This window comes from Haemaphysalis longicornis, unplaced genomic scaffold (genome assembly GCF_048455015.1).
Source record: "Haemaphysalis longicornis isolate Haplotype H1 unplaced genomic scaffold, Haemaphysalis longicornis Haplotype H1 scaffold_1, whole genome shotgun sequence".
NCBI classification, from domain to species: domain Eukaryota; kingdom Metazoa; phylum Arthropoda; class Arachnida; order Ixodida; family Ixodidae; genus Haemaphysalis; species Haemaphysalis longicornis.
Window position 1 is genome coordinate 130,065,775 of NW_027526203.1, and position 23,311 is coordinate 130,089,085.

Below are 23,311 nucleotides of genomic sequence, written 5' to 3' on the forward strand. Positions count from 1 at the left end.
AAGAGCAGCGCGCTCCCCAAGCTGTTGTCGTACAGCTGGCAGCCACCGATCGAGGTCTTGTGCTGCGCGTAAACCGCCAGAGTGGGCTTTTCCCGCACAGCACGCTGCCACATCGCCTCCTCTTCCTCGCGCACTCGACGGCGCGTGTCACGTGTCCAGGCTGCGGCAGTGTCCACAGAAACAGGCTCGCGGAAGAAGCCGTACTTCTTCTCCAAGAAGTACACACGGCGCGCCCAATTTGTGCGGATGCAAGTCGCCGCCAGATACTCGAACACGCGTCGCGCCCAGCGCTCCCGATGCATGAACTGGAGGCGACCGCGGTACGGCAGCTTACTAGCCGCCTCACGTGCTTCAAAGGACGACCAGCCGAGGTCTCCCTGTACCGCTTCATTGGCCACATACCGATGACATCCTACAGCGGTGCGTCCCACTTCGCGCTGCTGTCTCTCGAGCCATTGCCGAGTAGACGTTGAGAGGCACACTACAGCATTCGCGAACATGAGAGCCAGCACATGCACCAACTTCCACAGGTCACGCACCATCAGGAAACGGTTGCAGCCCCACAAGCTTCGGCGGCGAAGAATGCACTGGCCATGAACGGCGGACTGACGCACCTTTGCCTCGTGGTGTGAGTACATGGAAGGACCGGCAGAAAGCACTACGCCCAGGTACTTATAAGACGAACACATGCTGATTTCTTCCCCGCCGAGGGTAACTGCTGCGTCTCCGCTGGTTCCCGCGAAGGTAAGAACCGCAGACTTCTTGGCGCTGAACCGGAGTCCAAGCTGTGTTACCTCAGCGAAGCAGATGTCCAGCAGGGTCTGCAATTCCTGCGAGCACTCCGCCATAAGTACCAGATCATCGGCAAATGCAAGCCCTGGCAGGCGGTATTGCTCGTCCGCCCCAGTGGTGCTGTACCTGAGCCGAAAACCGAGACCACATTGGAGCAGTTTCCGGTCAATACTTGTGGCATACAAGATATACAGAAGCGGAGAGAGCGGAGACCCTTGACGGAGGCCCCTAGTTACAGGGATTTGGTCTGACTGCGTCTGACCAAACTGCGCTCTGATGGTGTTGCCCTCGTAAACTCGTTGGACCGCCCGCAGCAGCGTTTCCGGAAGCCCGAGACGACTGAGTTTCTGGAAAAGGGGGGCATGGGGGACAGTGTCGTACGCCTTTTCCACGTCCAAAAAGCAGCACATTAAAGAGCGCTGCTCCCTGATCGCGATTTCGGCACACTGTGTTAGTATAAACAGGTTATCGTCTAGACGACGGCCTGGACGAAACCCGTTCTGAAGTTCGGTCAGGAGCCGTTTGGACTCGGCCCACCCGCTCAGCCAATCCTTGAGGGCGCCCATGAAGATGCGGTACATGGCGCTGGTAACTGTGAGGGGTCGACAGCCTTCCAGGATGTCGGCTTGACCACCTTGCTTGGGTATAAGCGTCAGCCGACCGTGATGCCACTCTTCAGGAATGGGTTCACCCTACAGAATGCCGGTAAACAGCACCGCCAGCTGTTCTCGTGTCGCTGGCCCGAAGCACTTCAATAGTCGCGCCGGTAAGCCATCCGGTCCGATGGCCGTACGAGAGCTGAGTCGAGCCAAGACACGGTCGACTGTTATGCTGGAGAACGCCCAGCGGAGTTGCGATGCTTCTAAATCAACCTCATGCGGGGGTACCCCCCTAGTAGCACAAATTGTTGCCGCAACGTTTCTGCCGTGTTGCCAATGTTGCGTAACGTTAGGCAACGTTACACAACGTGGTGACAATGTTGCCGAATGTGGGCCAACGTTGGACACATTCAGCAACATTGACTCAACGTTTACAAGCAATGTATAGGCAACGTTGCCTGTATGCACGTTTTTTCACGTTGCAGCAATGTTGCCAAATGTGGGCCAACGTTGGACACATTCAACAACATTCACGCAACGTTTACAAACAACATGTGGGCAACGTCGCCCGTGTGCACGTTTTTTCACGTTGCAGCAATGTTGCCAAATGTGGGCCAACGTTGGACACATTCAGCAACATTCACGCAACGTTTACAAGCAATGTATAGGCAACGTTGCCTGTATGCACGTTTTTTCACGTTGCAGCAATGTTGCCAAATGTGGGCCAACATTGGACACATTCAACAACATTCACGCAACGTTTACAAACAACGCATAGGCAATGTTGCCCACATGCACGTTTTCTTGCGTTGCACCATGTGGGCTTACTGGGTCTGGCTACGGGACAACAAACGACCCCGGCTAGCCTCGTTAGAGACGTTGAGCGACGATGTCAGCTCGACGCCCGGAAATGACCCATCCAAAATGCCCCAGAGAGGTACGCGGCGTCCACAAGGGAGACGCCGCGACGGGTTCGACTCACCGACACAGGCGACGACAGGCTCCAAAGGGCCAGGACGAACCATGGGGTTTATTGGCCGAGTCGTACAGTGCATAATAACGCCAAGATCGGGTTAAGAACTACACTGTACCGACACGCGTCCGATCGGGGCCAAACAGCGCCCGACCGGCCGGCGCGGCGGGGAGGAGACGAGCCGGCCGGGGGCATGGAGCGCCCCGGTATCCGACTCCCTTCTCCTGGGCGTGGGCGGCGAGGGTGCGATACGAGCCGCGACCCCTCGCGTTCCCTATACCCTATCCTCCATCTCCTCTCTGAGTCCCTGGAGCCAGAGAGGCATCCAGAGAGCTCGCGAGAGAGCCCACCGAGACCCGAGAGCAGAGAGAGCGAGAGACCCGCGAAACGTCCGCGTCGCGGTTTTAAGGCGCTGAGGAGAGGAGGCAGGTTCCCGGGCGAGGAGGAGCGACAGCGGCGGCGGGACAGTCGGTGCTCGCCGGCGCGTCGGCCCGCGAGGTTGACGTCACGAGCGCGGGAAAGCGCGCTCGTTCGAACATCGCGCTCGCGGGAGGAGGAAAGGGGATCAAGCGGATCCCCACATCCCCCCCTCCTCAAGACCCGAGCCCGGTCTGAAGGACCGGCTCGACGACTGCAGGCACAGCACATACCCTACGGGTCCCCAGCCCAAGAAGTCCGCGAATGTCCGCACGTTGGAGTCCACGCCGACACACACACGCCCACACTTCGAAGACACGACGTTCCAAAGTTCGACACGACGCCAGAGTGGTCGGCACGAGCAGGGGCCGTCTAGATGACTCGCCGGGACACCAGGGAGCCAGGCCCAAGACCGCCAGACCGCGGGGCAGGTTCACGCCGGACGCTCGAGCAACAGGCTCGAGGGTTGAAGCCGCCAGGCGTGGCTCGACCAGCTGCAGCAGGAGAGGGCCACCGGAGGTGGAAGGCACCCGCAGCTGCAGGGTGCCGTACCGGCTGAAGGTCCCGAAGAAGCACCCAGGGCGCGCTCGTCGAAGGCGCCAAGGAGGGGAGCCGCGGCGAGCGACGCCGCACGAGGCATCGTGAGGGAGTGCCCCGGGAAAGCGCTGGAGCGCCCGAGTTGCTTGGGTGTGCCATGGCCCTGGCGAGTGGCGACGTTGAAGCCGCTGGTCGATGCAGGATGGCGTGTGGCAAGGGCGGTGTGTGGTGCGGCAACTGAAGACTGAAGAAAACTGGGCTGGGGACCGAGCCATGGAACAGTGCTGCAAAAAGGGAGACGAAAGGCGAAACCCAAAACTACCTGCCGGGAACAGCGATAGGGGCGTGCAAAGGCTCGGGCCGAAAAAGCGGCCGTAACGCCGGTGCCGCGAGAAACTGGGGAGAGCTAACGGCTGCGTAGTGCGTAACAGCGGTCGCACGGAAAGTAGCCGGCATTCCCCGTTTCGCTTCGTCGGCGGCCATCCACCCCCCCCCTTCCAAAGCGTCGCTATCGGCGACGAAGGCCTGGAGGGAAGAATACTGGAACGAAGGGCGTGAGGCCCGCGTCGTTCCCTAGGCCGCCGATTGAGTGGCGTGCCCTTCTCCCGCGGTGTCTCTCCGACATCCGCCATGAGAGAGGGTCTACCTGGCGTGTCACGTGGGCTAATTGGGCCAATTCGTGGGCCCGTCGCCTGACGTGACGCGCTTCCGCCCGCCACGGAGAAGAGGGGGCAAACTCGCTGTCCAGCCGGGCGTCGCGAAGAAACCTCTCCGTGGCTGCGGCGTTGGCGCCCGCTGGCGCTCGGTAGGGTTGGTCATGGGGCGGAAACGTCGCCCCGCGCCAACGCTCCGCTCGGACGTGAGGACGCGTGATCAGGCCCGCTGAGAAAGCCAGACGGGTGAATAACGTGGTCCTTTGTCCTCATCGCGTATGCCTAGCGCTTCCGCAGGGCGAAAATGTCGCCGATCCGCGAAGCAAACAGCGGCAGCCCGAAAGGAACCGACGACTACGGCTACCGGGGTGGAGTCCCCAAGTGTACGCCGCATTTTGCCGTGGTTGCGCCTCTCGATTGGGTGCATGAAGTGGGATAACTTGCGTGATCCGGACTTCGCGCTGTGGCATGGGCGGCACGAGCGAGAAGAGAAAAGCCTCCTCGCTGTGTGCGCGGCCGGACTATTTCGCAGAGTGACTCAACTTCGTAAAAGTCTTACGGTCGCTCGCTTATCCGGCCTGCCGCGAGTCGGGGAAGCCCAATGCGGCCTCCCTAGACTGCGGCAAATCGTCACCCTAGATGCGCCTCGCGGGGCATATCGGGTGAGATTTTATCGGCAGAACTCCCATCCGCTCCTTGCAAGCACGGGTCCGAGGCAAAAAATAAAAAACGCGCTTGCAGCAGCCTGGCTGCATAGCGCACGGGACCTACCGCAACACCAGCGGTCATCAGCCTCCGGCGACAGCGTCGCCCGCTCCATCTCGGAGCGCGACTCACACAGAGCCAAACGACGTACTATTTACATATTTACAAACGGACCTTACTGCTGCGTTCGGAGGAGGTTTGTTCTGCCAAAGGCGATACCGGCGGACAACATGTGGTCCCCGGGTTCGCCTCTCGTCTGGGGATTGCCAAATTCGTGGCAGTGCTCCTTTCGACGATCGCACCGACGAACACATTCGAGCACGTGGTCGTATGTTCCGTCAGGTGCGGCGCGCGTCAGGAACTCCGGGTTAGCGACGGGGGCTAATATCCGCCGCCACGTTCGCGTTTCCTTTCCTTTAGCGCAACGGCAAGAGCGAGGATAGTGGAGATCAACTCGCTACATGCTTGGCCAGGTCGTGGAGCGGCACAACTTCGTAAAGTCTTGCGGCCACTCGCCCAGCCGCCCGCGAGTCACGGAAGTATCGTACACCTTCCTCAAACTGCGGGTGCTCACCACCGTGAAACTCTCAGGGGGAATTTCCTTCGGTGGGATAAACTTCAGCGAGAGACATTGAGCATGTAGCAGATACGAATCCGAGAAATAAAAAAAAAACACGCCTGCAGCAGTACGAGCTGCAAAGCGCTCGAGGCTGACCACAATACAAGCGGTTAGTAGCCTCCGGCGACCGCGTCGCCCGCTCACACAGAGCACGACTCACACAGAGCCAGTTAAAATCATATTTACAACACGGATCGTTCTGATCACCGGGCACCTGCTCGTCTCTGCTGGATGCAATACCGGCTGACAATGGGTCTGCTCGGTACGCGATATCGCCCGGGAATTGCAACGTTTGCACGCTTAATGCATTCCCTTCGGGGCTCGCACCAACTGGCCGACGTTCAGCACGTGGCTACGGGGCCAGTCGGGTGCTAGGCGCGTTAGGAACATTCAAGCGGCCACGGGGGCTCACGTAATGTATCCGCCACCACGTGGTGCTACCGCTCCCATTGCGCACGGTGACGTTTTCACGGGCGCAGCTTATATGGCCAGGACGCGTGGTTCGCGTATCCGCTTAAGCCAGCTGAATGCCACGTGGTCCGTCTCCACTACGAACGAACTTTTGTCGACGAAACGGTCAAACTCGTTCAGAACGTGTGGCCCGATCTCTAAGTAGTCCGTAGCACTACGCGGCGAGCGGGCCGCCGTGCTTTGGAAACACGAGATCGTAAGGCGAGCTATGCCTGGGAAACAGAGTGTTCCCCAGTGGGCCTAGCTGCGGACTCAGCGCACTGCATATCACGCGCGCCGGGCAAGATCGACAACAAAGCGTCGTACAATGCCTGCGCGGGGATGTGCTATGCGGTCCCGGCCGTGTCGTGGAGGCAAAATGCGCTCTTTTGCGACAGGGCCTTGGCGTCCGCGCGTGCGATGATGCACTCGGTAGGACGAATGCGCGTTATCGTCGTCGCAGCAGGATGCTCCCCGACGAGGCGCAAGGGGCTCCTTGGCGAAACGCAAACTTGGCCACAAAAGCCGTTTGTCGTCTGCACGTGGAGATACATTGGCCGCAGGCTAACGTCGTCCGAGCAAAAGGTGTTCTTGTTTCCGACGTAGCGAGCGTATGGCTCTGCTCCAGGTTCAAATCGTACGTCAAGTTCGCAGGCTCAGGATCGCCACTACGTTGCGTCGTACAGAACACAGGAGATGCTGGCGCGGGTCGGGCAATAATCGCCTCGGTTCCCGGGCAGCGGTGAGCGGCGGGAGCACGTGACGACGAAAAGCGTCGTGCTCCCAAAAGCCATGCTGGCGCGGGTTGGGCGATAACTGCCTCGATCCGCGGACAGCGGTGAGCGGCGGGGGCACGTTACGCCGAAGCGTCGTGCTCGGAAGCCGAACCGCTCACCTCACAGTAAATCGCACAGGGACTAAGGCCAAGGGCCTGCTCCGTCGCGCAGTGTCGATACCGTGTTGGGCGCCAATGTGGGCTTACTGGGTCTGGCTACGGGACAACAAACGACCCCGGCTAGCCTCGTTAGAGACGTTGAGCGACGATGTCAGCTCGACGCCCGGAAATGACCCATCCAAAATGCCCCAGAGAGGTACGCGGCGTCCATAAGGGAGACGCCGCGACGGGTTCGACTCACCGACACAGGCGACGACAGGCTCCAAAGGGCCAGGACGAACCATGGGGTTTATTGGCCGAGTCGTACAGTGCATAATAACGCCAAGATCGGGTTAAGAACTACACTGTACCGACACGCGTCCGATCGGGGCCAATGTTGCCAAATGTGGGCCAACGTCGGATACATTCATGCAATGTTTAAAAACAATGCATGGGCAACGTTGCCCTTTGGACGCTTTTTTCTCGTTGCAGCAATGTTGCCAAATATTGGCAAATGTCATATGTTAAACGATCGTATGGGGAGTTAGTTACATAAGCTGCCTAAAAATTCAAATGATCCTATACAGCAAACTTAAATTTGTTGGCGATGTAGTACATGTACGTCAGGATACGTTAATTTCGGGAGGGTGGTTTTACATATTTAGCAATGTTCACGAAAAAAAAACCACAACTAACATTGCCTGTGTACATGTTTATCTAGGTTGCCGCAATATTGAGGAATGTTGAATGTATAGCAGCTTTCATTTATTTATTATGTGAAACACCACACTAACCTATGTTTTGGAGGGATTACGTCACCTACAAAAGTTCAAAAGGTTATGCACAACGGACGCCTTAGCCACAGTTCACTGTACCATCGCCTCCTGTACTGTAGCTGCGTATAATACGGCGCTTACATGCATATACACGCACGACGCACGCACATAAATGAAATTCTCATCGTCAGCCTGTCCACTGCAGGACGAGGGTCTCTCCCGATACGGGAGGTTTTCGCCGCATGCTACACCAAAGGGGCCAATATCTTGTTCTCGTGAACGGATGCCATCTTCTAGGCATCGCCTATCTGGCGTAGCCTCTCTCATATCCGCTGATGATATACCACAGGACAAGGCCGCACCCCAGACCGGAGAATATAACGGAACAAAGGGTGGTGCCTGTACCAGATTTGAAGTTATTCAGAGACAGAGCTCTCGAAAAACTGGTCACCGAACGGACCCTCAACGTCGCGGCGGCCTTATGCCCCCCCCCCCCCCCCCCCCCCCCTCCCCCCCCCCCTAAAACCACAGTTCCAAATAAAGTGGACTCTCTCTCTCTCTCTCTCTCTCTCTCTCTCTCTCTCTCTCTCTCTCTCTCTCTCTCTCTCTCTCTCTCTCTCTCGAAAAACTGCAGAAATGCATGTGGAGGAGTGTCACACTGAGCGTGTAGATTCCCCCATGAAATCTAAAAGAAACCGCGAACGTTTGAACGTTTCTCAAACGAAAGAAACGCGTGGATGGCGCAGCCAAACTCGGCGGCAGATCCTTTTATTTTAGTCCCTCATTTGTTGGATGATCGCACAATATTACTTTAGAGTGGAGAAAGCCTAGAATAAAATAATACCGCCATTTCGCGCATCGTGCGTTTCGTTAAAGCCAGATGCTGCGCCGTTCTAAGACGGTCATTTTTTCAAGATGGCCGCCGGCTGTCCCATAACAGAAATTCGTTTCTATTTCATGTTTTTAGTAAGAGTGTAAATCTCATCGCCGTTCTTGGTGTTAATCAAAATATACCACAAATACGGGACCTTCGATTGAAGATTGAGCGCGAACAAAAGATTGTTTTTTTTTTCAGGAAAAACTTGCAAAAACGCTCATTTATTGCTGTATCATTCTGTATAACTAAATAGATACACAAACAGGTTTCGTTTATGTTGACGAACAGAATTTTAACAGGTCAGGCAGGCCGATTCCCGATCATAGCCAATACTCTTTCTATAGCATCGTAATCGGTGTCGTGCATGAGCTCGCGTCATCCGCAATGACCGTGTTGGCGCGGCATTTCTTTGTGTCGGGCCCGCGGAGATTTCGTCCACGTGGAAGAAATCGAACCTCTGTTAGTCACGCAGGCGTAATTATTATAATCATCGTATAAATTACGTCCTTTAAATATAAATGTCCGTATTCTACCTGTTTCCTCTTATTTTTACGGAATGCAATTGCTCAGTTTAAGCCAATCCTTGCAGCGCGTTATTTGTTTTTAGCAATAAACAATGATGAGAAGTTTGAATTCCCCTTCGCGCCCTACTTGTTACTTACCCCTGCTCCATTTATATGTCCCATTTGCACTTCAGCCTTAGTAATGTCGCTCAAAAACAGTCACTTTCAAAAGCAATCATGAATTATCTACTCGTCGTGCTAGTCGCACTTTTCTTATGGAGTTGCTGAACAAATGTGTACTTTTTTACGGTGAGCTGCCCACAATGATTTCAAGATATGACTCAACACCGATCGAGGCACCTTATTTCTATACTCTTCCGCTTTTTTCTTATTTTTTTCATTCACTTTTCCTAAATTTGGTAACGCGTCGACGTATACACGCAAAAATTTCTTGGCGGTGTGCATCTGACACATATGAATTTCTTGAGGACAGACTGGACTTAAATAACTGTAAGCGGTCGCTTTTGTTGGATATCTACGCGTTTCCGTGCAATCCAGTCCCCGTGATATTTATGAACGTGTGCGCCCGCGAAATTTATGAACGTGTGCGATGAAGCGTCGCTGTGCCATAGGCGCGACAGTCACGCTCTGACAAATCGCTACATCCGGTGTAAATCAGATCCGTGTAAGTGTCATCCGCTAGATCCGTGTAAATGTCACCCGAATAATAGCGTGTTTTAAGCACAATTTCACTGATGTACGAAACCAACTTCACCATTTTGCGAATGCGCTCTTAAAAATCTGTCAACGGTTCCTACCAGCCCGTGCAGGCCGTGTCGCTCATACAATTGGTATACCGATTGTCTCATCTTATGGTGTGATTTAGTTATTTTAGGAACCCACCACGGTGGCTGTTGTGCTTCTGAGCCCAAGGACGCGGGTTCGATTCCAGACCGCGGCAGGCCGCGGCAGCCGCTTTTTTGTGTGTGTGTGGAGGCGACAAGCGAAAATGCCTGTGTGTTCGAAATTTCGGCGCACGTTAAATAGATTCCCCCGGTGGTCAGAATTAATCCGGAGCCCTCTACTACGGCGCGCGTCATCGCCTGTGTAGCGTCGGCGTGTGAAACCTCATAATCAATCAAATAAGACATTTTAGTGCGATTTTAACACATCATTAAACTTAAGGAGCAAAACACAGCTGCTGCGCACCGATAAAGCCGCGCGCAGCTTTCACCCTCGACTGTGCGTTGTCACGTATGGTCAGCTATCGGGCTGTTTTCGTGAGTCTTTTACAAATGCCGGTCGGGTGCGTTTTTGTCCATGTGTAGGCCGCATATATCCAGGAAACTGACTGAATACAGCGCCTGCTAATTAACCCAACGCGCGCATGAAATGGACGGCGCATGCAGCATGTTCCGACGTCAGTGCATGCGTGAGGCACGAATCAGAACTTGGGTTTCATTGCCGTCTGTTATTTCGAACTCATTATTTGCCGAATAAATAAATGAACTGGAATTACAACAAGAAAATAACTTTTTATGCCATCGTCAAATAGTATCGAGTTTACTGTACTCCGACTTGGCTTCCTATTTCCTATATTGCCGCTCACTTCACCATGTACATACCGAAATTTAACGCGGCCTCTTCACAATGGAGATGTGTTCTTTTGGGGAACGTGCACCACATGGAAAGACAAACTGATCGGGTATACGCCGTGCTTTTCATTCTATGTGTTGGCCGTATCTTTAAGAGCTTCGTGCAGACACACCTAGCTTTTTTCATAACTGCCTGAAAACAGCACCCAGAAATGACTTCCCAAATTTCCTTTCCTATTGTTGAAACATTGCGCGCTTTTCTTAGGCAGTAGATTACGGCTGTATTATAAAAAGGTAATCATGAATCGGCAAGAAAAACTTCCGGTTCCATTTGGCCCTTGCAGGCTCGGGTCTCCCAGAATATGTATGCTAATAAAGTATTATTATTATTATTTTGCTAAGTTTTCACAAGCGTCTCGCACTGTTAACGTTCTCCCTTAAAGGAGTACTGGCACCAAATTTTTACTTCATGTTTTTATTGGTTAGGTGTAATATGTGGTATACGTTGTCATGAAGGGGAATTCTAGCGATTGCGCGATTTAAATGGGGACCTTTGGAAGCAGCCTATTTAGGGCCCATTTAAAGCTTGCATGGCCGGATTGTTTTTATGGCGCCGCCTGTATATCATCAGACAAAAATAATCTAGATAGAAGGCTCAAACATTTCCTTGCTGCTGGGTCCTCATAATTGTTTGAAAAAATTGATTTACTGGGGAAATTTTATATGCAAGCTATAAAAACTTTTGTGCATCATACTGGGGAGTGCAAGCCATACATGTCGCCAGCTAATTACAATCGTATGTGTTTTCCTTCCAATTGCCGCAGCAATTACACTTGATTCATAAGACGGATTCAAACCCAAAGTTCATTTCTTTAAATTGCCCCCTTCGTGTGAAATTTAGTCACTTCCCTCTGATCAGCGAACGTTCCGACAAGTCCACACCTTGCACCCTTGTTTGAAATAAACAACATGAAGTGGGCATGTCTTATATTTCAACTTCCCCATAGACATTTCACCTACCTGGAGTGCCAAAGTAGAGCACCATCAGGGACTCCGGAACTATTTTGGGAGTGGGGGGGCAAGTACTGCCGTATTTTTCATCATCATCATCAGCTTGTCTACGCCCACTGCAGGGCAACGCTTCTCCCATGACTGCGACCAATTTATACCCGCAAGCTTCTTGATCTCATCTGTCGGCTTTGTATGTTTTGTTTTCTTTTTATTTCTCATATTTGGCCATTTTATATATTTTTATTTCATTATTTTATTAATTGGTATAATTTTATTGACGTCTATTATTTTTCGTTTAAATTTATTCGTATTTATTTCACATGTTTGTATCCTCGTTTATTCTGCATTGGTATACACTTAAAATAGTTTCAGAAGTAAGGAATGCTTGCGCAGACTGCGCAAATGATGAAACGGGTTCGAAAGCTGGAAAAACATGTTTTTTTAATATTTCAGCATTCGCTCCTGCAGTGAAGTAAATTTGAACGGGCGACACTCCAGAAATGTTACAATAAACAAGAAAGTAGACATACAAAGCTATTAGCGCTGATAGACGAGCTTCATGGCTGGCACGGGAGGCTCTCAAAGGCGGCCGAAGGTTGAGGTTCGTTCTGCCGTTCTACACACAAACTCTCTCATAACGGCATCCAATTGCAGTTCCGCAGCTCTCTTCTTGTGCACGTGGAGCAGAAGAAGGTGTGTCAGCCTCCTCTGCGTCATTCGATCGCGTAAAAATGTTTTTATTCGCCTCAGAGCACTGAAAGTTCGCTCTCCTGAAGCAGCTGACGCAGACACAGAAAACACGAGTTGCAGGTACCGCACAACCTGGTCCATCATCTCTCGCAGATCTGCAGACTTACCCTGCAGTATCTGTAGAATGCGTTCACTTGCGGCCGGACCCTCGTCACGCAGGAGCGTTGGGAGAAGCACGAGTTGCGCTGAAAGCCTACTGATGTCAAAATCTGCAGCGTGTACTCCTAAAAGATCCTTTAGGTCGTCTGCCGCGAAGTATCGACCTTCAGCAGCGTCGGCGAAAATGCGCTCGAGGCCAATCAGCTGCTCCATGCCAGGCTGTTCGAATCGCCGTCGGATCTCGTTGGTAATACGATCGATAGCGGCAACAAACTCTTTTCTCTGTGACGACTTGGTGTCAAGCGCTGCAGGCTCCCGAGGCTTGTCTGTGAACTGAAGCCTTCTGGGCGGCTGCGAAACTCTAGGCACACTAGGTTCCTTTAGACCTAACTCTCTTGCCCTTGAGTTTGTGCGCTGCCATAGGACGTCAAATGATGCGTCAGACCGTAACTTTGCCAAGCGGTCACAAAGGACTTCTGCTGCTTCTTTGGCTCCTGCAGCGCGGTAAACTGGGCATTGAAGAATCCTCGCTAATTGCTCGCATGGGCCAAACAGTGCTATAGAAAGGCTAATCCCTAGTAAAGTTTCGAACTTCTTTAAAGGGACACTGAAGTGATATGTAAACATTGCAGGATTACTAGCGCAAATTGTAGTCCGGAGTCCCCAGGCCATGTTTCGACCACTCTAGGCGCGTTTACGCGATTTTATTTAGTAGAAAAACTAATTCGAAAACGCTGTCCTCCTCTCTTTACGCTCGCCCATTTTCTGTGGCGTTTTCGTGTGACGTCAGGAGGGGATGAGCTGGCAATTGGCTGCGCCACGGCTGCGCTACTGCACGGCTCCCCGGCCGACAGAGTCAGTCGGCCCAGCGTTTCGTCCGCCGGCCGCCGGCGGGTCGTCGCAATCAAGGAGGTTAAAAAAAATTGCTTGGTCGCAATTCGTTCGCTTAGTTGAAACGAAGCCAGGACACGTTTGTGAATGGAAGAATGTGCCTTTCTTTACTTGGTTTGTTTGTACACTGTATCTAGCTCCAAGTCAAGGTCGCTTCAGACAAGCGCTGCACATGCGACGTTTCGCTGACTGGTACGCCAGTAGGAAAATATAAGGCCTCTTGAAGGCCGGAGAAGAGTCAGCGAAGTCAATATAGGTACTAAGGAAATAAAATCAACTGATATTTTCACCGTACAGCGTAAAACTAGGGCGCGGGAAGCACTTTTTTGCGCTGGGCGAACAAGCACAGCGGTCAGCAGCACGACTACGCATCTGCGAACGCTTTTCCGTCTACGAAATGCAATTGCTAGACGTGAGCTACTGCGGAAACTCGGGCGACGCTTACTGCACGATCGCAGTACAACAAATAGTCACCTAAGCTGCTTGAAATGCCAAAACTAAATAAAAGTGTAAACTGGGTGTACAATATATACCCTATATTAGCAAGACTTTCGCGTCCCGCTCCGTGGCACAGCGGTCTGAGGCGCTGGGTACGTCACTGCAAATATTTTGCAAGTCACGAGTTCGAATCCCCGCGGTTACGTGCTTTTTCTTTTTTTTGTAAGTTAACTTTTTTGTTTTCCGCCGATGTTTTCTATATTGAGTTCACCTTTTTTTGGGCCGCAACGTTCATGGCTACACGAACTAGTTCACAAAAAACGCGCGCAGGCTGGCACTGGCGCGCTAGGGAGTTCTCGTTGGCGTGCTGTTGCCATAAGCACCGACTGCTTGCAGGCAGTGGGCACAGGCCAGAATGAACAGACCCTTGGCCTGGTGCGAACACGCTTTTTACGATACAGGCATGAGGGAGGCAAGCTCCAAATATGTGGGAAAAGCGCATGACATTTGGGCGTCTGCGGGTACGCGGAGGGCGTTCATGCACTGCGTAGGTCTCGGCTAGTGAATGCTACGACTACAAGCCGTCCTGGGAGGCTTATCTTGTGCATTTTACAGCCGACAACATGGCAGAAGCGCGGTACGATGATTACTGAGATATTGAGAATGCCCATCCAACAACGCCATTGGTTATGTTTTACAGAACCGAAACCGAAACCGAAACTTGTGTGATTGCTAACCTTGGGCATCGTCCAATCACGGCGCCTCTCCTCTCAACGTCACAGCCTTAGTTGGTGCGGCCGCCGCAAACCGCGCATGGTAGTTTTTCTTCTTTCGCGCTTTGTAAAATAATTACCGATTTGTCAACCGGATAAACGATGAAAAGTGTGCTAATTTGAGCCAGTCTACGCAGTGCAAGCAAAAACGGGAGCTTGACAAATTCACTTCAGTGTCCCTTTAATACCTTCTCATATCCCTTCATGGCTGTCTTGCTTGTGCCACTTAGAGAGCTTTGAACTTCTAGCAGTTCCTTCAAAGTCGCCTGCACCCTTTCATAGTTCTCAACGAACCTTTCCATTGATTTTACTCTTACTGTCCACCTCGTTGGGCACAGTGGTAACAGTAGGGTGCTTGGCCCGGAACAATCCTGCTCACGGCCATCATTACCCGGAGGAAGTACGACGCTTGAATAAACAGTCTTCCTGTTTTTCGATTCCAGGATTGCATTGGAAACATCCTTTACAATGTTCAGGGCGTCGCCGACGACACCGCAGTTCATTGCTACCTCCTGGAGTGCTAAGTCTAGGCAGTGGTTGCTGCAGTGCACAAATATTGACCGTGGTTCCGCTTCGGTAATCCTTTTCTGCACGCCAGTAAATCTGCCTGCCATGTTCGCGGCCCCATCAAAACAGTGCCCCCTTAGGTTATGGAAGTCCAAGCCCAGCCGCAAAATCATGTCCCTCACGGCTTTATACAAGGTCTCAGCCCTGCTGTCGGGTGCATTGTACATGCCAAGAAATTCCTCGCGAACTTCCAGTGTTATTCCGTCTACCCAACGCACACAAAATGTGAATTGCTCATTCCCTGTTACGTCAGTAGTACCGTCAGCTATGATTCCATAAAATGGACTGCATTTGATGTCTTTGATGATGTCCCGCTGCACAGTGTGCGCCATGATTTCAATGAGCTCGTTCGGTATGTCGCTGCTGAGCCATTTATCTCGCTGCTCCAGCCATTTCTTCAAAGCAGGCACGTCTTGTGATCGTTCATCTAGCAGGTCAAGAAGGTTTCCGTCATCCTTGGTTTGCCCTTGCAAAGCTTGTCCCGTACGGCATAGGTAGCGCACTGAACTCACTATTGCGCGCAGAGCCTGCCTGGCTTCCTCCTGCTGTCTGCTGCTGTGTTGAGATAACAACTGCACTACACGGATTCCCTTTTCTCTCGACAGTTGGCGGCTCGCGGAGAGGCAGTGAAATTGGCTCTTCTCATGGCGCTGACATTTTTCAATACCCTTTTTCCAATTATTGAACCCGTTGCGAATAAAACATTGTCCCACTGCTGCAACGTCTTTTTCTCCTGTTTCCTTGAAGGCTAGTTGACATAAATGGCAAAACACGACGTCGCTTTCGTAGTCGTACGAGAGCCACGTGAATTTCTCAAACCATGCATATTTACAGGACCTTCCACTGTGGTTGCTTGGGAATTTGTAGCTCTTTGGCGGCAGTGATCGAACATGCGGGGGCGAGTCGTTGTGGCTTGCCATTTCCATCGGAGCGCAGGCGCCGCAATTCGAGGTTGCCTGACTGAAGTCTGTTGCCGAGCTGGCCTCACCACCTGGTGCCACCATTTCTGGGGTCTCTGTAACAAGTGAGATAAAAATAATTATTAGTCGATCCACACTGTATGAGTCGTTTTTATAATGCGTTGAAAAAAATAGCGAGAAGTGCTAAAAATGCGCGACACGCACAAAAGAGTATGAAAAGCACATGAATAGCATGGTAGAAAAAAAAAAACATCGCAAAGACGTACCGTCAATATTCGCTGCTCCTTTCGCATGGTCATCTGGTTGACTTTCATCATGACAGTTGTTTCCTGCTGCCAGCCCAAGCACAAATACGAAGGGTCATCTCAAACTGGCGACAAAAAAAATGTGACGCAATATACCTTGTGAACAGGCGCGTAGCCAGGATTTTTTTTCGGGGGGGGGGGCTAAGGTTCAACCGTCCGCTCGGGGGTTTATAAAGCGCGTTTCGGGTCTCTTATGCTAGTGACGTTGATTATTGTGGTTGTATTTTGCCGTGCGCAGTTGTAATCTCCCGCAGATGGCGATCGTTCAGAAAAGAATTGTAAAGTTCTAATTCAAACATTCATGGCACCGCTCATGTGGAAAAGCCACTAGGGGAAGGTGGCGGGGCAATGGCAAAAATAATGCAGTTTTTAAAAGATAAGTAAAAGAATAAATACAATGCTATGCGATGTGTAACAAAAAGATACGACATTAAAGTTAAAAATTGAGGGCGAGACATGACCATCAACACAAACAAGTGTGAGAAAAACCTCTTACATCGTAAAACAGGTTGTGAAAGAATGTATACGGGCGATATGTCATGGAAAAATACAAAATGCATGTACGAAAACGAAAGCGCGAACAAAGCCATTGAAATAGTTTGTTAGGAAAGGCGATGTCTCTCCGAAGAGGAAATGGCAATATTTATACAAAAGAATGTGGAAGTGGTGGAATAGAAACAAGTAAAATGAGGCAAAATAAATGAACTTCAAAATTACTATGAACTCGCGTAAACATCATGAAGTCAACATGCATATATTTCAGAAAAATTGTGCATATTGCCAGCCAACACAAGACATCAGTTACAATGTAAAGTAAGATCAGTTGAAGAAATTGACTTACAGGTCGAGGCATCGCTTGTACGTGGACGCTTATGAGCTCTCCCAAAACTCGGAGAGGCGTTTCTGTTTTTTAGACATTGCCGTTGTTGCGTCCGGAGAGCCTCGGCACTGCCATTTTATAGCACCGTTCCCTAGACTCTTAGGCTAGGGATAAACGCAGCAAAACAAAATTACCCAATCGCAAGAATGAAAATGCCTCTTTCTGCAAAACCGTCCTCGGGAGGGGTTCCGCCATACGGGGATGTGGGAACCGCATGGTACAGTCAACACGGGCACGGCACCCTTGCCGGTTCGTAAGAAACGGGAGAGAGGGGTTCAGGGGTGACACACACAAGGAACATGGGCATCTTTTATTGCGTGCTTATTCCGCAAAACCTCCATGAATTTTGCCCGCGCTCGACTCACTTCCAGCTAAAGCACCCATTTGCAGGATACATTGACCCATCACTGTTCTGCCGCTTGGGAGAGCTAATTGGCCACTTATTGTAGCAGTCTGCCGGTGCCTGTGCTGCAGTGTGCTTGTGCTTCACGCAGTGCTGCATAGACAGGGGAAGATTACCTGTCCCCTTCGGAGAATATATCACAGCGCTCTTCAGCAATCAATGACAAGCGTCCCTCTCTTCCCCGCTTCAAATTACTCCAGTGCTTCCTTGCTTCCCCCTCCAAAGCGTGACGCGCCAATTTTCCCCGCTGAGATGAAGCCTTGCGTTTCCCTTCCGGGCATGTCCGGTGGCACGTAGCGTCGCCGAGGTGTGGTATTAAAGAGGGCATTCGTCGCGGTTGGGGGATTAGTTCCGCGCGCGCCTCCTCGCCCTTCCGCGCGCGCAGGCGCAGACGGGTCTCGGTCAGTACGGGCACAACATATTACAAGAAGCGGGGAAAAGCGAAATGACGCCCAGGCAAGCCCATCTCCCGACGACCTCCCCGCGTCTGCTTTACGTGTACGCCGAAGCGGAAAGCAAGAGGATATCCCGAATTCCCAAAAAGGAAGGCCTTCTTGTAGCCCACAAAACCATAAGAAAAAGCGCGAGGGGTTATTTGCGAAATTCCTTTGGGCAGTGCCATACCATTTACAGCGGTGAAACGCAAAACTTCCCGGAATGACTCCGCCGACACACAATGACGTCCTGATGTGAAGCAACACAGCCCATTAGCTTAACACTGCGAAACATAAGACCACCGCATATACCTCGGAAGGGCGCAGGTGAAATTATTTCGAGGCATTCTCCTCAGGCCAAGTCGGGGAAAGCTGAATAGTAGTTTTCTTGGTGCTTCCCCCTCCAAGGCCACGCACGACCTTCGGTGCGCCATGGGGAGAAAAAAATTTTAAAAGAAACATTTTCTGTATAACTGCCGTTCATGGCCAAATTTAGTCAGTTCTGATAAAGGGAACCTATGAAGCTTTGAAGAGGTATTTGGTTGGAGTATATTTATTTGTTTTCATGTATGTTGTGACCCGACCACACATTGAATTCCTTGAATTCCGTTAATTCCTTGTACAGAAAACTGCAGTTTTCTGTACAAGGAATTCACCTTACAAACGAAAACGCGTGGCTTTGGCGTCCCTTGCGCTGAGCGTGGTTGGGGCTGAGCTGACCCGAGGGGGCCGTCGCCTGGGGCTGCACCCCTCCGCAATTATTTTGATTGCTGTGCTTCGTTATTTGTCAGCCCATGCATCTGATAGGTGTTTAGACGCGAATTTCTTTAATGGTCGCACGCTCGAAGCAACAACGTCAGTTCGAAGGATATGCGACTTTGTCACACTTGATCTGCCGGGCTGTTGGGTCCGACTGGTTTTCCTTGCCAGGAAACGGGAAGGGGTCTACTGGACGGCACTAGTATAAACTTCCTTTTATGCATCCAATTCTGCCTTGCATGAGTATATTCTCGCCTACATTTCGCACTTGCTTTGCCCGGAAAAAAACTTGGCCGGCGGCTATGGAGACCTATTCTCATTCTGCATTTTGAAAGGGGGTGCATTTTACGATGCCGCACATTTCTCCCACCCTCCAGACAGATCTTTTTTCCTTATTTTTCAGATGCGGCTCATGCGGGAGGGCGACCACGCTTTTTTTTTTTTTTCAAGTTTTACAGGGTGACACCGGGGGTCTTTGACTTACTGCTGTCGTTTGTGAAGAACGACCTCACGCGGCAGTGCGCAGTGCGAGGGCCTCTGGAGCCTGGGGAGAGACTCGCAAAGCTCGCAAAGAGAGACTTTTGGAAAGCATTGGACCACACAACCGCCAGTTTGAACACTTAACTATAGGTTTTGTGAAAAATTTGATTTCAGAGTAAGCGGTCGAAAAGTGGGGGGGCCCTGCCCCCTGTGCAAAAATGTTGGGGGAGCGACCGCCCCCCCCCGCCCCCCCCCCCCCGGTTCCGGGGTCCCTGCACCATCATGCATATTGTAACAATAAAACAAAACAAAGACCTAACCCTGACACCCATTTTCCAGCCGATACTGCCTGTACGAAAGCTCATTGGCATATTTCAAGGATCTTTTCTCATTATACAAACGAACCTGAATTCCAAGTAACCTGAAAACTAACTTCCCCATTTTTGCTTTTGTTCCGTTCCAATAGCATTGCACACACTATCTTCAGATTTTTCCTGTTGTAATGTTTATTCGTAAGAGGCTCCAATGCATCGAACACTTGTCGCGTTCTGCTTGGCGCGAAACGAAATACAGGGCGCCAGGCGTTCTCAGAAAAAGCTTCTGGGAGAGGCACGACGTCTCGCGCGTTCCTTTCTCCCTGCATGCCTTAGATTTTGTTTTCGTTGTCGCCCCGTCCCTTCTAGAGTGTGTCGCAAAGGAAGTTTTAGAAGCCGCGGCGCGAAGTTGGGGAGGGCCGAAAACAAAAAACAACACAAAAAACTCCCACCTCCCCTCGCGGGAACCCCTGTGTAGATGCGACGCATAGGCGGAGCGGCGAAGGGACCGCGTTCTATAGCGCGCATAACGTTGAGGGGACTGCGTAAGCCGGTCCCAGTCGATGACGACGTTGGCGTACTTGTAAAGCGGCGTGGACTCTAGGTGTTTGAGCCAAGCGTGGATGTTGCTTCGCCGGAGAACGGCACACCGGTTATACGCGCAGCGCGCCCGAAGGAGAGGAAACCGCGGAAGAGAGAGTACTGCACATGCGCCGGCCCCAGCGTGTCTGCCGCGGCTATGACGCAACGTGCCGCGTCTTTGACGCAACACAATCCACTTTAATCCAATCCAATCCAAATCCCATCCAATCCAAGCCAATCCAATCCAATCGAATCCAATCCAATGCCCCTCGCGAGAGAGTGTTCGCTATCGCAGAGGAGAGGGGGTCAGCGGCGGAGAGCGCAGCTGGCGCGGCGAGGAGAATGGGGGAGGGGTGGACAACGCCGACGACAACGACGACGACGACGCCGGAGGGACAAGGCGAGTGAATCAGATGCTCTGCATCTAAAAAGAAAACGCACGTCCTTGGCCAACGTCCTACCCTCCTCTCACACGCGCACACGTGCGCGCGTTCCTTGCAGAGCGGACCCCTCCTGTTCCTCTCTCTCTCTCTGCGCCTGACAGCCGTGGCTGGTAGGTTGGGGAGAGTGAACGAAAAGCGCGCGCTTTTGCAGAAACGAGCAGCACGGCCGCTGGATGAGAGCGCACGCGCCTTTCATCCAGCGGCCGTGCGAGCAGCTAGCCATCCTGACAATCAAACGGGATGGAGAAGGAACCATGTCATACGAAATTTTGTTGTGTGGCCGCATGTTGCGGCGAATATTTGTGGGCCAGAAAGCCCATAGCAACCGACCAGTGAAGGTAAGCGCTCGATTTTCTGAGTTCGCCTCGTTCTTTCGAATGCAGTTTACTTCGTAAAAGAGCGGGAACAAGACTGCCCTCCCGTTTCTAGCTTCTAAGCATCCTTCTTGCTTTTGCGAATGCATACGGTTGTGGAACATGTATTCAGCGCTTAAATCAGGTGGGCGCTCAGAAGTAAATCTTTTGTTATATGATGCTGAAATCGAGTGTAGGTTCTGCAAGAACCTTGATACGTACGATTGGCTTTTAATTTACTTCACGCCACAGCTGCTGTCGCGTGCGAAAAATAGAACTCATAAATTTAACTTTGTTATGTTTAATTTCACGCGAGTTTCAGCGGCATGCTGTTCCAGAACACAATTAGCGTTGCAATTAAGCCATATGTTATCATCTGGTTATGCTAACTGTCTTACGATGTAAAACAACGCCTGACGTTTTTGTAGCATTCACAAACTTTCCATGTGAAAAGCTGGTCTACGTCGGATGCTTATAATTATAAAGAAAATGGCATACGCAAAAAAAAGCAGCTCAAGGCTAGTTTTAAGCACATTTTTCGAGAGCAAAAGGTAAAATAAGGCAACCAAGAAAATACGCTGTTGTACGTAATTTTGTCTAGTTGTGTAATGTTTCCATTCTTGACAATTGCCTATTTTCTCATTTTTGTTCATTGCGGGCTTCTCTTGTTCATTGCAAATTCTCTTGCACGCTGTCTAATGACTTTTCAGTTAATTACTGAATTGACCTGTAAAGAAATTTCTGTAAGATATTTTATATAATTAAGTATTTTTATCCTTTTCTGTTTTCCAGGGATGCTTGAGCTAAACCCACTCATGCGATGTGCGTGTCCACACAAGCATTAGAAAAAGTTAAACAAGCAAGACAAAATGGAAAGTGAAGCGGCCTGTTTTGCTGTATTCCTTCCTAAAGGTAAGGTTTTCTCCATTAGCTAAAATTTGCTTCACTTCAGTTTTCTGCACCCCTTCTGACTCTGTTTTGTTTTCAGAAATGCCTTAAGATTTACCAGCACCACAAAATTGACACGGGAATAAGCTAGCTCATCTGGCAGCAAACGTCATCCAAAGTGCAGGTGAGCTTTTGAGCACCCTATGTGTTACAGCAATGCCCTTTTGTTTGTTTCCCAGGAATGGTTGTCAAATCTCAATTGAACTGCCAGTACAAGAAAATCAATGAGGCCATATTGTATTCCAAAAGTCTTGGTGTTCTGAGAGGTGAGACATTGTCTATGCTGTAACAACTTTGCAACTTCTCCTAAACTACAGCTTTTGTTCATTTCACAGAATTAAGCGTCGCAGTAACAACCCTACGTGCTACTGGGTTCATGGCTGTCAAGTATGTCATCAAATTGACTCGTCAAGGCGCAGAAGAACAAGCGAGCCCCGGAGGAGGAAAACGAAGACATCGTCTGAAACAGCGTACTTGCGAAATTCAAGGCTTTAACAGAATGCGTATTCGGCTCGATTGTTAATGGTAAAATAAAAAGCACATGTCCTTTCATTTTAAAGAGTCTCAGTGTTGTTATTTACGCTAGCTGCATGTTCCTTGCTTTAAAATTCTGCCATTTCTTAGTTTGTTATTTTGCCGGACTGCCTTAATTGTGTGTGTTGGTCAGTGTAGGGATCAAATGTATGAATATACAGGTCTATAAAATGCCGGATTATACTTTTCAGGAGTTTATGCGGACGAGGTTTGAACTGCTCGCGTATCATGCAGTCAACAATCGTCTCTCTAGGAAAAAGTTAACTTCTATTATTTTCATCTAGTTATTGTTGCATGTATATTAGATACATGTAACTGTAAGTTACCTGTACATTGCTGCAATATTATCGCTTCGTAAGAGAAACATTGCTTGAACGTCATATCAACAGTGCGCGGATGCGGCCCTCGTGGGGAAAAAAACGTATCTATAAAGTCGCGGTAACGTTGTAGGAAGCATCGCTTGAACATGATAGCGACGTTTTCTAAATGTTACCCGCGCGTTGTAAAAATATAGCTGGAAAGTTACCACAAAATTGTAGCAATGTTATTGAAACTTCATAAAAACATTGCTTCAACGTTGAAGCAACGTTCTTTGTATGCTAACTGCATGTTAAAAGTGTATATCTAAAGTTGCTGCAAGATTGTAGCAATGTTATCACAACGTCTGAATGGTGCATGGACATGCTTAAATGTGGTATGAACGCTGCGAAAATGTAGGTTGAAAGTTGCTAAAACGTCATAAGAAAACGTCTCATAAACGTTGTTCAAATGTGTCCCGTACGTGGCTGGAAGGTTGCTTCAAGAGTGGAGCAACGTTGGCGAACGTCAGAAACAACGTTATCCAAACATTAGAACAACACCCTTCAAACGTTGCCCCCATGTTGGAGCAATGCTAATATCATGTTGACGCAATGTTTCTGGGAAACATTGCACTAACGTTAAAAAAAGCGGACATTAGCCACGTTTTGGCAATGTTAAGGGGAAACGTTGGGGAAATGTTCGGGCAACATTCTGTGCTACCAGGGTACTTCATCTGCAGCTGGTGCGACATTGATGG

At 50.5% G+C, this 23,311-nt stretch overlaps 1 long non-coding RNA gene across 2 annotated transcripts; it reads left to right on the top strand.

Annotated features, from left to right (window-relative positions):
- The first annotated feature begins 20,604 nt into the window (after positions 1-20,604).
- On the top strand, positions 20,605-22,279 carry LOC144165864 (uncharacterized). Of its 2 annotated transcripts, XR_013321534.1 has the most exons (5): positions 20,605-20,757; positions 21,565-21,684; positions 21,761-21,844; positions 21,900-21,986; positions 22,056-22,279. It is a non-coding gene; the product is annotated as an uncharacterized LOC144165864 (long non-coding RNA). The 2 variants fall into 2 exon arrangements; XR_013321533.1 differs by having other exon boundaries at positions 21,761-21,986.
- Positions 22,280-23,311: the final 1,032 nt, after the last annotated feature.